The sequence below is a fragment of the Periplaneta americana genome, chromosome 8 (genome assembly GCF_040183065.1).
Source record: "Periplaneta americana isolate PAMFEO1 chromosome 8, P.americana_PAMFEO1_priV1, whole genome shotgun sequence".
Classification (NCBI taxonomy): domain Eukaryota; kingdom Metazoa; phylum Arthropoda; class Insecta; order Blattodea; family Blattidae; genus Periplaneta; species Periplaneta americana.
Genome location: NC_091124.1, coordinates 66,339,427 through 66,353,035, shown reverse-complemented (window position 1 = coordinate 66,353,035; position 13,609 = coordinate 66,339,427). Strand labels below are relative to the sequence as shown.

Genomic DNA, 13,609 nt, shown 5'->3' with positions numbered 1-13,609 from the left:
TAGCGACCGGTCTCCCTAAAGTCTTGGTTTTTCTGAACCGAAGCATGCGACGTGCGAGGCCCGCGTCGCACAAATCCGGACTACACGAGAGATAGTGAGTGGTTTCTATAGCTGCGTGGTGCGGGGTCTGCGCATCTCGCAGTTATAGAAACCACTCACTATCTCTCGTGTAGTCCGGATTTGTGCGATACGGGCCTCGCATCTCGCACGTCGCATGCGTCGGTTCAGAAAAACCAAGACTTAAGGCGAAGTTCCACTGCTATCTGTATGTTTTTGGAGTTGGGTGTCGTCGGGCAGAAAAAATTCAGTGTAGATGTGAGTGGTGTTTCTTATTTCATCGTAAATCAAGATCATATCAGTCATTTCACTGTTTGTGTATGGTTCCCCCATTCTGTATTAGTGCCAACTGTTATGTTATGCAATTCAGTGAAGTAAAAATAACACTGATCTCAGTTACAAAACTCAACATCATGAATCAAGGAAACATCACCATAACTACAAGATATGGCCAACTATGAATAAATCTCTTGTTAACCACAACACTGACTGTTAGTTCCGATGTTAGCCAGGGGTAATTGGTAGACTAGCTTTGAAATAACGCAATGTTGTCATATCTTGATAACAATGCAGTATCGGCTATACATTTATAGGACAAAATATGTTTGTTTTAGTGTGCAAAATAATCTGCAATACTTTATAGTACATAATTACGACCCACTCTGTATACACATATAATAATTCGGTAAGTTCTTTAGATATTTTCTTATTTTATTTCTTTAACCTATTCAAAATTCTCCGGTTACATCGTATAATTTCTTTGAGATGTGTGGGTTGTGCTGTAGTAGTATGAGTGCTAGTAATATTTTATTTTACCTCAGAGGTTTTTCGATGTCAAAATGCAGCAGGGACAAGAAATGACCGCCAAATTTTGCCTAAAGCCCTCTATCAGAGACAGAGGTCCTTTACCTGATGTAAATCTAAGAGAGCCACCGGCGTAGCTCGGTCGGTTAAGGCGCTTGCCTGCCGATCTGGAATTGCGCTCGGGCGCGGGTTCGATTTCCGCTTGGGCTGATTACCTGGTTGGATTTTTTCCAAGGTTTTTCCCAACCGTAAGGCAAATGTCAGGTAATCTATGAAGAATCCTCGGCCTCATCTCGCCAAATATCATATCTCTATCACCAATTCCATCAACGCTAAATAACCAAGTAAAAAAATATTAAAAATAATAAAAAAAGGTAAATCTAAGACACGACCCTTCTAGCTTTACTTCCCTCCTGGGGATCTGGTGGTCGAGTGGCTTATCTTATACTCTATGAATTCCCATTGGAAATAACCGCAGAGACAAATAAGGATCTTGTTGAAATAATTATCAACGAAGTCCTAAAGCGTTGTTTGTATAGAACAATAAGTCGCAGCGAACATTCCTGGTATTTTTATGAGCCAAACGGAGGTAAATCCTCCCCCATGATCAAAGCTGCTTGCAATCGTGAATTCACGGCGCTTTGCTGGATTAAAACTTACGTATTATGTTACGTTAATAACATTCGGTAGGTACTCACACTTCTCACAGTAGCTGCTGGAAGTTTAGCCCAACTTGTGTGATACGTAGCCTACTTCATTCATATCCCATAATTCAAAGAACCTGTTTCACTAAACGAGATCGTGCGTATTTGCTTGGTTTCTGCACAAAAACAATCCGCGGAAAGTCTAAAATTCCACATTCAGTATTCCCAACCTAACACACACAACAATTTCCCTCTTCTTACCGCTTAAGTGACATATTGATTTTACTGCTTTAGGCTTCTAACATATTATTTTTAGAGACGTTCAATATAGTAATAATTATAAATTGGAAACTTACCACTGCAATTTCACCTAAATTGCACTGTTAATTATTGTTTTTAAATATTTGCAAAAATTAAGTAAACTCTAAATCATTACGTAACCTTACCGTTTGTTTTAAGTTCGCATTTATAGACTGGGGGAAAAAAAGACAGACGTATATCACGGCCTGCTGGAGTATAGTAAACACAGAAAACATTTTAAAGCAACAATGTTGAAGATAGATATTTTTGTTTTGCAAATTTGCCGTCATTGAACAGAAACCAAGATGGAGATTTCATTGCAACTAATTAGAAATTCCTCTTTCAGGTATGTAATAAACAATCTTCGCACAAAATAATGTACGATACACGAGCGGTATGTTTTCTTTCAATTCTCGGAAATTAAAAAAGCTCAACTACGTTTCGCTTTTTCAAACTTTTCCTCGAACATGAAAACTTCAACATACCGCTCTTGTAACGCATATTACTATTCCGAAAAGCTTGAGCACTAAAATTCCAGTTCAAAAGTTCAGATTCGAATCCCGGGGAACTAGCAGACTGTTAAACAGAAAGAGCCACGGTTGTTACATAAATTCTGTCCTGGATATTCTCTTTTTGCCTCCCCATATCTTCATAATGCACAGTAACATTTATCACCAGAGCCGAAAGCAAAGAACATGTACTGCATTGTACCACACTTTCAAGAGATTAATTCCATATAATTTGTATAGTGAAATGCACCACGCGAATATTAATCACGAGAAGTCTCTGAAGAGGGCGTCAACGCTTACGCCATCAGATATGGCGCTCGCCAGACATTCATTAATATATAATGATCACGACTAGTAGAGAAATGTAATTATTTATACTGACACAGTATGTTATGATATTTTTCACTGCGGTGTAAGTACCTACATTGTCACACACAAAGTGATTACAACGTTGTAGGCTGATATAAATGATCTGGCACACTGATTATTACACGTATAGATATTTTACTTCAACTTTCTGTGCTTTTAAATCAAGAAAGGATGGCGTATGTATGTATGTATGTATGTATGTATGTATGTATGTATGTATGTATGTATGTATGTATGTATGTATGTATGTATGTATGTATGTATGTATGTATGTATGTATGTATTTTTTACTTAGTTATTTAACGACGCTGTATCAACTACGAGGTTATTTAGCGTCGATGAAATTGGTGATGGTGAAATTATATTTGGCGAGATGAGGCCGAGGATTCGCCATAGATTACCTGACATTTACCTGACGGTTTGGAAAGACCTCGGAAAAAACCCAACCAGTAATCAGCCCAAGCGGGAATCGAACCCGCGCCCGAGCGCAACTCTTGATCGGCAAGCAAGCGCCTTAGCCGATGTATGTATGTATGTATGTATGTATTTTTATTGGGTTATTTTACGACACTGTATCAACATCTAGGTTATTTAGCGTCTGAATGAAATGGTGATAATGCCGGTGAAATGAGTCCGATGTCCAGCACCGAAAGTTACCCAGCATTTGCTCGTATTGGGTTGAGGGAAAACCCCGGAAAAAAACCTCAACCAGGTAACTTGCCCCAACCGGGATTCGAACCCGGGCCACCTGGTTTCTCGGCCAGACGCGCTGACCGTTACTCCACATGTATGTATGTATGTATGTATGTATGTATGTATGTATGTATGTATGTATGTATGTATGTATTCCGCAAGATAGTCGCTAAAGAATAACTTAGGACACTCACCATTTCCACTAGTGTGTGTGTGTGTGCGTGAGTGCGTGTGTGATTTTTTTTTTTTGTTTAGTCAACTGTCCGAAGACAGGTCTGACCCTGACAAGTGATGCCAAAAAGCACCACTTATGACACAACTAGGTCAGGAGATAATGGGGTAGGGTAGCCAGTTTCTCTCCGCCTCCATTGCATACATCGCCGATTAGCTATATATTACACTAGTCAGACTTCAGATGTATACAAACAATAAATGTTCTTCCTCTGACACATATAGTCAAGTGAGATGTATTGCCTGATATATAATAGATGTACAGTAGTGGCAAAAAATACCGGACCGACCCTTGTAGCTGATATAAAAGAATCCTGTGCTGTGTATTGTGTCAAAGTGTGGTAATTTCAATGTGGATAGTGAAGCCAGAGGTATGTACTGCTATTTAATGTAAAAATACGCAGATATCTTTGTCGAATAGAGGTAGAAATGTAATATTGATACCAGATGGGAAATAAAACTCTCAAAGTTATTTCGTCTGTAAGTTTGAGGCACTGAAGAAAACAAAAGACGGTAAGAATCGAAAAAATGTAATAAATTTCATTGTTACAATTAATTATACAAGATGGATGTGTTTTGTGACTAGTAAAATTTGAATCTGTGACTCTGAAATCAGCTACAAGGGTCGGTCCAGTTTCCCCCCCCCCTCCCACTACTGTACATATCAACCAGAACCTCAAAGTTGGCCACTAGGAGAATTTTAAAATGGTTCTGCAAGACAAAAGTACTGTGAACAAAGTAAACTATTTAAGATAATGCGCAATTTAGTTACTTCTTCACTTCTTGAAAATAACTGATGTGTATAATAAGTAGACATCGGATTTTTAGGCACTAAAAATTGCAGTTTTAGGGGCCTAAAATAAGCTCAAAATTCGTAAAATTAGGCTCTATTTTAATGAAAATAGGCATTTTAGGCACATCAAGGTATCATACTTATTTCTTTCACTGAAATTTTTAGTTATACACTAAAATACGCACAAAAAAGTATGTTTAAACATTAAAAAAGAATACTATATTATATTTATAAACAGAGCTGCACAAATTTAATATATTGAAACTAATGAAATTATGATTATTGATATCAAGATTACTCATTTTAAGTTATTGAAATTCAGTTCCATGCTCAGACTTTATTATAATTATCTGCACAGTACACCACCAGAATTTTTTCTAAATTCTCCACAGTTAACCTTTGCCTTTTGTCACTGAGAATCATTTTGAAAGCAGAAAATCTTCTTTCAACCGAAACTGTGTGAGAGGCGCAACTTTAAATTAGGTACAATAGAAACATCAATACTTACTGGAAAATTTACACTTTCCCCTGATATCACTCTTGATACTTTTTCCAATAATGAAAATCCTACATTCTTATTTAATACGTTGTCCCACTTATTTTTAAATTTTTTTCCCAGTTTCGCCCAAAGCAGAATGTATGTTCACTTGAGCTTATTTTACTATTGCTATTTGGCTACAAAGAGATTGTTTTTCACGTTCTAATTGTTCAATGCTTGCAGGTATGAAAGAAAAGTTTGATGTTATGTAGGCAATATCGTTTTTCACTCGTGAGTCATTCAGACAATCTTTCACTGCTTTCACACACGTTGCACTATCAGTTTCAGGTAATTTATCAATAACTGTGACCACTTCTTTAAAATAATTAGAATAATACACCACTGACTGAATCCAGGTTCCCCATCGTGTAACAACCGGCTGAGGTGGGAGTGGGATATCTGGAAAGTTCTCTCTGAATATTGAAATCCTGGATGGGGCTTTACAAAAACATTTTTTTGTGTTAGAAATAAACGAATTGACAAGAGGAAATTCATTCCGGATTGTTTCAGAAACCCTGTGAAGGCCATGTGCTAGACAGGTTACATGCGTGAGGTTAGGATAAAATGTTTTAAGAAGTGGAGCTGCAGCAACCATGTATGAGGCAGCATCAGTACAAAACAACAGAACTTTAGAATCGTCTATATTACCTGAGTATAAAGACTGTAGGCCTTTATTTACAAAATAAGCAATGGCTTGGCTATTCACTTTCGAAAGTTCCTTAACACATACGAGATGTGGAATCGAAGGTCCATCAGGACTAAGTTTTCCTACTACCATATTTGCTATATACCTATTCATAGGATCTGAGGTTTCATCCACAGAGACCCATATGTAAGAATCACCTATATCCTCCCGAATGGAAGCTAAAGTTTCATTGTATATTCTGTCTAAGTAATTTTTTCTTAGGGTCGACTCAGATGGGATATTTTGTTTGCAGTATTTTTGTAAAAACTGTCTTAAAACCGGATTTTCAATTGCATTCCAGGGAATGTTAGCAGCAACAAACGCTCTGGTTAAATCAGCATAGAAATTGCTGCTGCGATTGGATGAAGTAGGCTGTGTTAGTAAAGTTTGTTGCAGTTGATTTTTCTACTGAGCTTTAGCCTTATGAGCCGCTCCTTGCACATGCTGCTTTAGGTGGCACTTCTTTTCTTGCGAAATCTAAAAATGTAAAGTAAACTGAATTAAAATAAAATCCTAATTGTTGTATTGCCGTATTTCTATCACAAAGTTAGTGGGTTCGAACAATCAAAATTTTAATGACCTGCAAATACTTTAACTATCGGAATTTAAAAGGTTAAAGTGTAGTGGTCTTAAAAAGAATTATACCTCAGGATAGCTCAGTCAATGTATAAATATTATAGGCCTACTCATTAAAATTAATAGAATTTATATATTTCAACTATTGTTACATACCTGTTTGCTACAAATCTTGCAGAATATTATTTTTCCATCATAAGTGAATTCTGAATATTCTGTTAGCCATTGCCGGATCAATGTAGATTTTGCACTTATATTTTTCGGCATTATCGCGTTAAACTTCACAGGAAAACGTCCTACCGCTCAAAACTTCTCAACACAAATAAGGTGAGGAAAAGAGCAACTGTTAACGAGCATTCAAATGAACCGTTGTTATTGAGATTCAATTGGACAAAAATACAAAGTTCCACTTATTGTTGCATTTCCTGGTAGTGTTAACACTAGGAGGGCCATTCTTTTAAATATTTTGTAACGGTTTACCCTACTAATTCGCAGTTTTACGACTTTTCATAAATATTTCAAAAACACTCTTTCTCCAAAAATTGTGATTTTATGACACTCTGAAGGGCAGTACAGCTAATCGATTTCAGACCGAAAACAGTCATTTTTATAGTATAGTATATCTCTGAATCGGTAGCAGCACATGTTGTGATTGTTGCCTGCTTCAAAACTAAGGTTGGTTCTTTGTCGGCATTTATGCCTCCAAACATGTTAAATTCGGTGAAATCTATTGCGAGTGTCGTGAGATTCAAAACATTTTGTTTCCTTTATCAATGGTTTCATGGCCGGTGTGAAGCAAACTTTCCACTTTTTAAATGCCTTAAATTTCGCAGTGAATGCATATATAAATTATAAAAAGTAAGAGTAAAATTCGAAACTTTACAGTGAGTTAGGCATTTTTAGGCGAATATTAACAAATTAGGCTCTAATAACAGTTTTAGGGCATTTTAGGGCACTATAAAACTCTTTGAATACCTTTCAATTTCCATGAAACACAAATATTAATAATTATTTTTACTTTTCTCCTAAAGAAACAAAATAGGCCTTTGCCCTAGAATCCGATGTCTGTTAATAAGTTATTTTAATAGTTTAAACAGTGAAACTGTTTACATTGTACGCATATTTCTTTAATTTTAAATATCTTAATTGACGGGGAAAATGAACTGGCCACCCTACCGCAAAATCTCCTGGCTTAGTTACTTCATGAATTTAACTTGAGAGGATCAAACCTGTCTTCGGGCAGTTGACTAAACAATAAGAACATGGTACAACAATGTCAACATACTTAAAAAGAACACGATGTAAGGAATGCTTCTTTGAAAATGACATTAAAATCAAAACAATTACATTTTCTCGAAGAATGTTTTATAATAATGTATAATACATTGATGATATACATTAAGATATACCGAAGCCCATCACTGTAAGTTTAATGGCTTAATAAATTGAATTGAATTGAATTGAATTGAATTAAGTAAACTTACTTCTATCCGAAGTTCATCATGACGAAAATCATTCAGAGAGGCTTCACGATTCTCTCCCACGGCTTCTCCATACTTAATAATAATATGTATGTTTTATAAAGGCGCTCTAAATGAAATTTTGTAGCAGTGATAATAACATTTTCACAAACTGAACACTGTGTGCCATTTTCTACCTCCGAAATAAATAATCACTTCCTCACAGAGTAGTATTCAATTGAGAACCTGCATGTCGTAATATCACTAGTGCTGGTCACGCTGTAACTGACTCACAGAAGCTCTGTTTATATTATACAGTATTGATTGATTACCTATTTTGATTCCCTTTTTAAATACCGCAGTCGATGTTTGTCGATTATTGGTTTTAGCGATGCAAAGTCAAGAGCACCTAGAGGTTAGACAATCTTCAGAACAATACACACTGTGAAATTATTGAATATACGTAGTGGAAATTTACACATCTCTGGTGTAGTCAGTTAACCCTCGAGCGGTCGCGTTGTGTAAAAAGTACTAACTTTGAAATAATATAATTTAACAGTTTTCCTTTCCTTTTGAGTGTTTCTAGCTTCTAGCTATTCCTTCAGTATTGCTTCAGCTTACGTAGTCAAAAGTTTTGTTGTTCGGTCTGCAAGCGAAGAGGAGAAAATTGAATTAAACTACAGCATTGTCACTACCGTGTAAAATGTACACAGCGCAGTTGTTCATGTAAGTAATACTGAATTTCCTTGTTATTCGTAATGCATTGCGATTTAGTACAATGTACATATTCCTAGCGTTGACTTCGACATCTGCTATCAATGAATGATATATAGTAGACTAGCAGATCTAATGAACAGCAAACTTGACTCTATAGTCAATGAGGGTTCGGAGTTTGAGAAAGAGCCCGATAACAAAAATGATGATGAGTCGAAAGAGGCAAATGAGATTATTATTGAAAGTGACCACGATTCACAATCTGAACAACAATATGATGAGCTTTTTACACGTGATGACTGTAGATCTACTGCTACCGAGACGGAGTAAAACTTGTTGAGCAGTAACAACTAAAGCGAAAAGAAGAAAACGTAAAAAATTTCCTTGACCTAAATGTGCTGCTAGAAATTTTGCAAGTGAAATTGAAGCTGTCACTAAAATTCTTACCATTGAAATGATCGACGACATTGTATGATGTGTAAATTTATAACTTACATTTAGTATAAGGAAGCGTAGAATATTCCAGAGAAGGAACGCGAAAGAAACAACAAGATGTGAGATAGTGACGTTGTTGGGATTGCTCTAAGATCTCATTGGAACCAAGAAAGCGAACCACACAAATGTGTCCGAACTTTGGACAACGGATGATCCTGGAATACAAATAACGAGGGCGGTTATGAGCTACAAGAGATTTCTATTTCTTTTATGCTTAATAAACTTCATTCCATAAAACAGTGATTTACATAAATGGAAGACAATTTTTACTAGATGTGTACAGAGTACACAACGCGCCAGCTGGTTTAAGAGAAGATCACGCGCCCGCTCTAGGGTTAATCGTATAAATCTTTTGGACATGGGAGAAGAGACTGTAGGTGAAATCGAAATCGAAAAAGAGAGGAGAATTGGGAGGACAAATTTAAAAGGTGCGCAAAACGCGCAAGGGTTCGGGGGGCTGTAACAAACTAAATATGTGAGCTCCAAGCCTGTTGGCCACTAGTCTCACTCCGGTTTACGCTTCTCCACTGAAGGCTTTCTAGAAAATTTTGAAGGGGAAAGCCGAAAATGGACGTAACCTCTTAGGTACCACATACGCGAGGGGGACGGAAATGTGATCAAAATGATCACGGGACGGGATGAGGAGGCGATGGCTGGTGTAGATCTGCACATTGAAATGAACTGTGTCATTTCGCAGTGCAGGAGGAGTCGAGAAGACTCTGTCGTCTGTTGTTCGATGACAAGGCAGGTGAAGACCGCCAGGAGAGACGCCATGAATTCTGAATCTGCACATTGAAAGGTTCCCTGTCCTTTCGCATTGCAAATTTATTTCATTATTTTATAGACTCTGAACTAGGGCATTAAGTTGTTTGTTAGAAAAAAGGGGAACTTATGGGGAAGGGCATATAAGTCCGTGGCCCATTTCTCTTAGGGCTCATCCCGACATTTGTCTTAACGCCTTAGGAAAACCACGGAAATACCTTAGGCAGGATGAGTTGTCTCAATATAAGAGACTAGCCAATTTGACTTTTAGGTAATAGGTCGATTGAACTGTAAGTGAGTAGATTATACGGCATTTATATGGTTAATGAACTGTAGCCTTCATAGATTTGCAAATTACTGCGCTATTGTACACTCAAATATTATCAAAGTACCTGAAATATCTGCGCTCATATTAAAATAATTGCATTATTTTCCAACATGTGTCGTGCAATAGTAACTCAACTGTGAGAATGTGTGTCCATAGCGTAACTGAAGTTCTACAGACAGAATGCAGGTGATGCAAGACCGATGGAATTTTACAACTGAACGGCTGAATAAAAATGTTGTCTCTGCTGATGTGCTAATCATTTCGGTGAGTCAAAGCTGCGTAGGAAATAAATGGAACAATTTCATTAAATGAATGTCTCTTCATTTTTTAACTTGTACTCGTATTCTCTCTAGAGCAGTGGTTCCCAAGCTAGGGGGTCGCGAGATAACCGACAAAATAGAACAAAAAAACCTTATTAACATAAACTTACTGTGTGTTCATAACGTAAGCAACATTTAACATAAACAGTTTCAGTAGTTACAGACTAAAGTAAAGCAATTTTATTAGTATGACACATGTGCCTGTTTTCTTTATATATTTTGAACCTACAAGCAGACAACAAGATTCATTATCATGTCTTGTTTCCAGTTATGAAAGAAAGTTTCTTTATTATATAGTTTCGTAAATGTATTGCTTCTTTCTTATGAATATACTCAATCTTATACTTCACAAGCCTAAAGCCTTGGTTTCTCTGAGCCGACGGATGCGAGATGCGAGGTGCGAGGCCTGCCTCGCACAAATCCGGACTACAGAAGAGATAGTGAGTGGTTTCTATAAATGCGAGGTGCTCAGACCTCGCATCTCGAAGTTATAGAAACCACTCACTATCTCTTCTGTAGCCCGGATTTGTGCGAGGCGGGCGTCGTATCTCGCATCTCGCATGCGTCAATTCAGAGAAACCAAGGCTTTAAAAATTCACAAGAAATCGAATTCCTACGTGTGAAGTTGGCATTACAAGAGATAATTTACATCACAACGTAAACTTACCAGACGAAATGTACACAAATTTTTTATAAAGACATCTATTTTAATGCATATGTGATTATAGAATTAAAATGTACATTTTCAGATTTTTAATAATATTTATGGATGACTACCAGACTTTTTTTAGCTTTACAATGTTCGAATGTGCCACCTACATTTATGGGTTTAAATAGAGTGGCTACCCTTTAGATCTTTAGAATCACTTATTGGAGAGCCTGTAAGTATGTTCCAAAACATTCGATCCATAAATCTCAAGACACGGTTGATAGTGCCAGTTTATTCTTCATAAATATTTCAATTAACCCATAGGAATTGAGCCCCAATGCGCTGAATTTGTAAATACAATTTCTTAATCACAGTGGAAGTAATTTTTTTTACAATATCTCCTGTGGTTTAACAACTGCTCAAGATTGTCACTAACCATTATGAGGATTGGATCGGAAAGAGTTGGATTTGTAAATATAATTTGAAACTGGGTAGGAGATGATTTTTTTTTTCATCATGTGCCATGTTTAATAACTACTGGAGCTTGTCGCTAATCCTTATGGGGATTAAACGCGAATCAGTTTAATTTTTAAATATTATATGAAACTGCATAAAAGATTACTTTTTATAATATTGTTTATTGACTGCTGGACCTTATCGCTATTATTTACGGAAATTAAACCGAATGAGCTCCATTTGAAGGTACAGTTATTCTAACTTTTCCATTAGTTATAGTAGGCCTATTATTTATTTCTTGTTTAACAAAAACTAATCGTACTCTTACTTACTTACTTATTTACTCACTTACTTACTTACGGCTTTTAAGGAACCCAGAGTTTCTTTGCCGCCCTCAAATAAGCCCGCCATCGGTTCCTATCCTGAGCAAGATTTCTCTACAATCACATCCCACCTTCCTCAAATCCATTTTAATATTATCCTGCCATTTACGACTCGGCCTCCCAAAAGGTCTTTTTCCCTCCGGCTTCTCAACTGACACTCAATAGGTTATACATTTCTGGATTCGTCCATACATGCTACATACCCTGCCTGTCTCAAATGTCTAGAAACTAATAGTACTCTATATTTTGAAACTCTGTAGATGATTTTGTACAATATGTCCTGTGGTTTAATGACTGCTGGAGCTTGTCGCTAACCCTTACAGAAATTGAACACGAATGAGCGGATTTTGTAGATATAATTCGAAACTCGGTGGAAGACGATTGTTCTGTAATATTTTCTGTGGTTTAACGACTGTCAAGCTTGTCACTAAACCTCATGAATGTTGAATCTGAATAAGCTGAATTTGTAAATATAAATTGAAAACCCATAGCTTAATTTTTCTTACAATTGAAGGGTTCAGAGCCATAGTGGGCCAAGCGCCATTTATTAAAAACGGAGAAAGCAAGGTTTAAAGTTAAATGAAGAGTGACATATCATTTAGTTTTAATGTGTATACTTTATATTACTTGCTATATGTTTCCATTGAATTACGATAATAACTTCATTTTAACTCTTGTTTTCTACGCTTTTAGTAAATGGCGCTTGGCCCACTATGGTTCTGAACCCTTAAATTTATTCCGTAGTTTTATGACTGTTGCAATTTGCCATTAACGCTTGTGGGAATTAGACACGAATCAGTTTAATTTGCAGATATAATTTGAAATTGGGTAGAAGATTTTTTTATTATTTGTTTATTGACTGCTGAAGCTTATCAATAATGATTATCGAAATTGAACCCGAATGATTTAAATTTGTAGATATAATTTGAAACACGGTAGAAAATGAGTTTTTACATTTGGCACCGTGGTTTAATGACTGCGGAAGCATGTCGCTAATTCTTACGAAAATTGAACCGAATGAACTAAATTGAGGAGTTGGGTACAAGAAAGGCACTTCTTTCAAATGCAAGTTTTGAGAAAATTGATGTTGAAAATTGAAACCGTAATAATGTTACCTATGCAAGCCTTTACATTTTGGGTACTCCTGACCTCTACGATCATAGTATTGAACTACAACTTGGTGATCATATGTATAACAGATCAGATAAGACAATAAAGCGTTCAAAAAGGGCACATCCTCTAAAATGCCCTTCTTGCATCCAGCCCCTCAATTATTTATACGTAACGTTTGAAACTCGGTGGAAGATAATTTTCTATAATATATTCTGTTGTTCAATGATTGCTGGAGATTTTCGCTATTTCTTGCTAAAATTGAACCGAATGAACTAAATTGAGGGGTTGGGTGCAAGAAAGGCACTTCTCTCAAATGCAAGTTTTGAGAAAATTGATGTTGAAAATTCAAACCGTAATTATGTTACCTATGCACGCCTTTACATTTTCGGTACTCCTGACCTCTATGATCATAGTATTGAATTGCAACTTGATCATATGAATAACAGATCAGATAATACAATAAGGCTTTCAAAAAGGGCACATCCTCTAAAATGCCCTTCTTGCATCCAGTCCCTCAATTATTTATACGTAAAATTTGAAACTCGGTGGAAGATAATTTTCCACAATATATTCTTTCGTTCAATGATTGCTGGACATTTTCGCTATTTCTTACGAAAATTGAACCTGAATTAGCTGAATTTGCAGTAGATGTAATTCTAAACTCGGTGGAACATGATACTCGTATTTTTACAAAATGCTCCATGGGTTAATGCCTGATGCAGCTTGTGAC

The 13,609-nt window shown here is 36.4% G+C and overlaps 1 protein-coding gene across 2 annotated transcripts in view; it reads left to right on the top strand.

Moving 5' to 3' along the window:
* Window positions 1-13,609, top strand: part of LOC138704780 (G-protein coupled receptor dmsr-1-like) — a 156,986-nt gene that overhangs the window by 65,916 nt on the left and 77,461 nt on the right. The window lies entirely within an intron of this gene.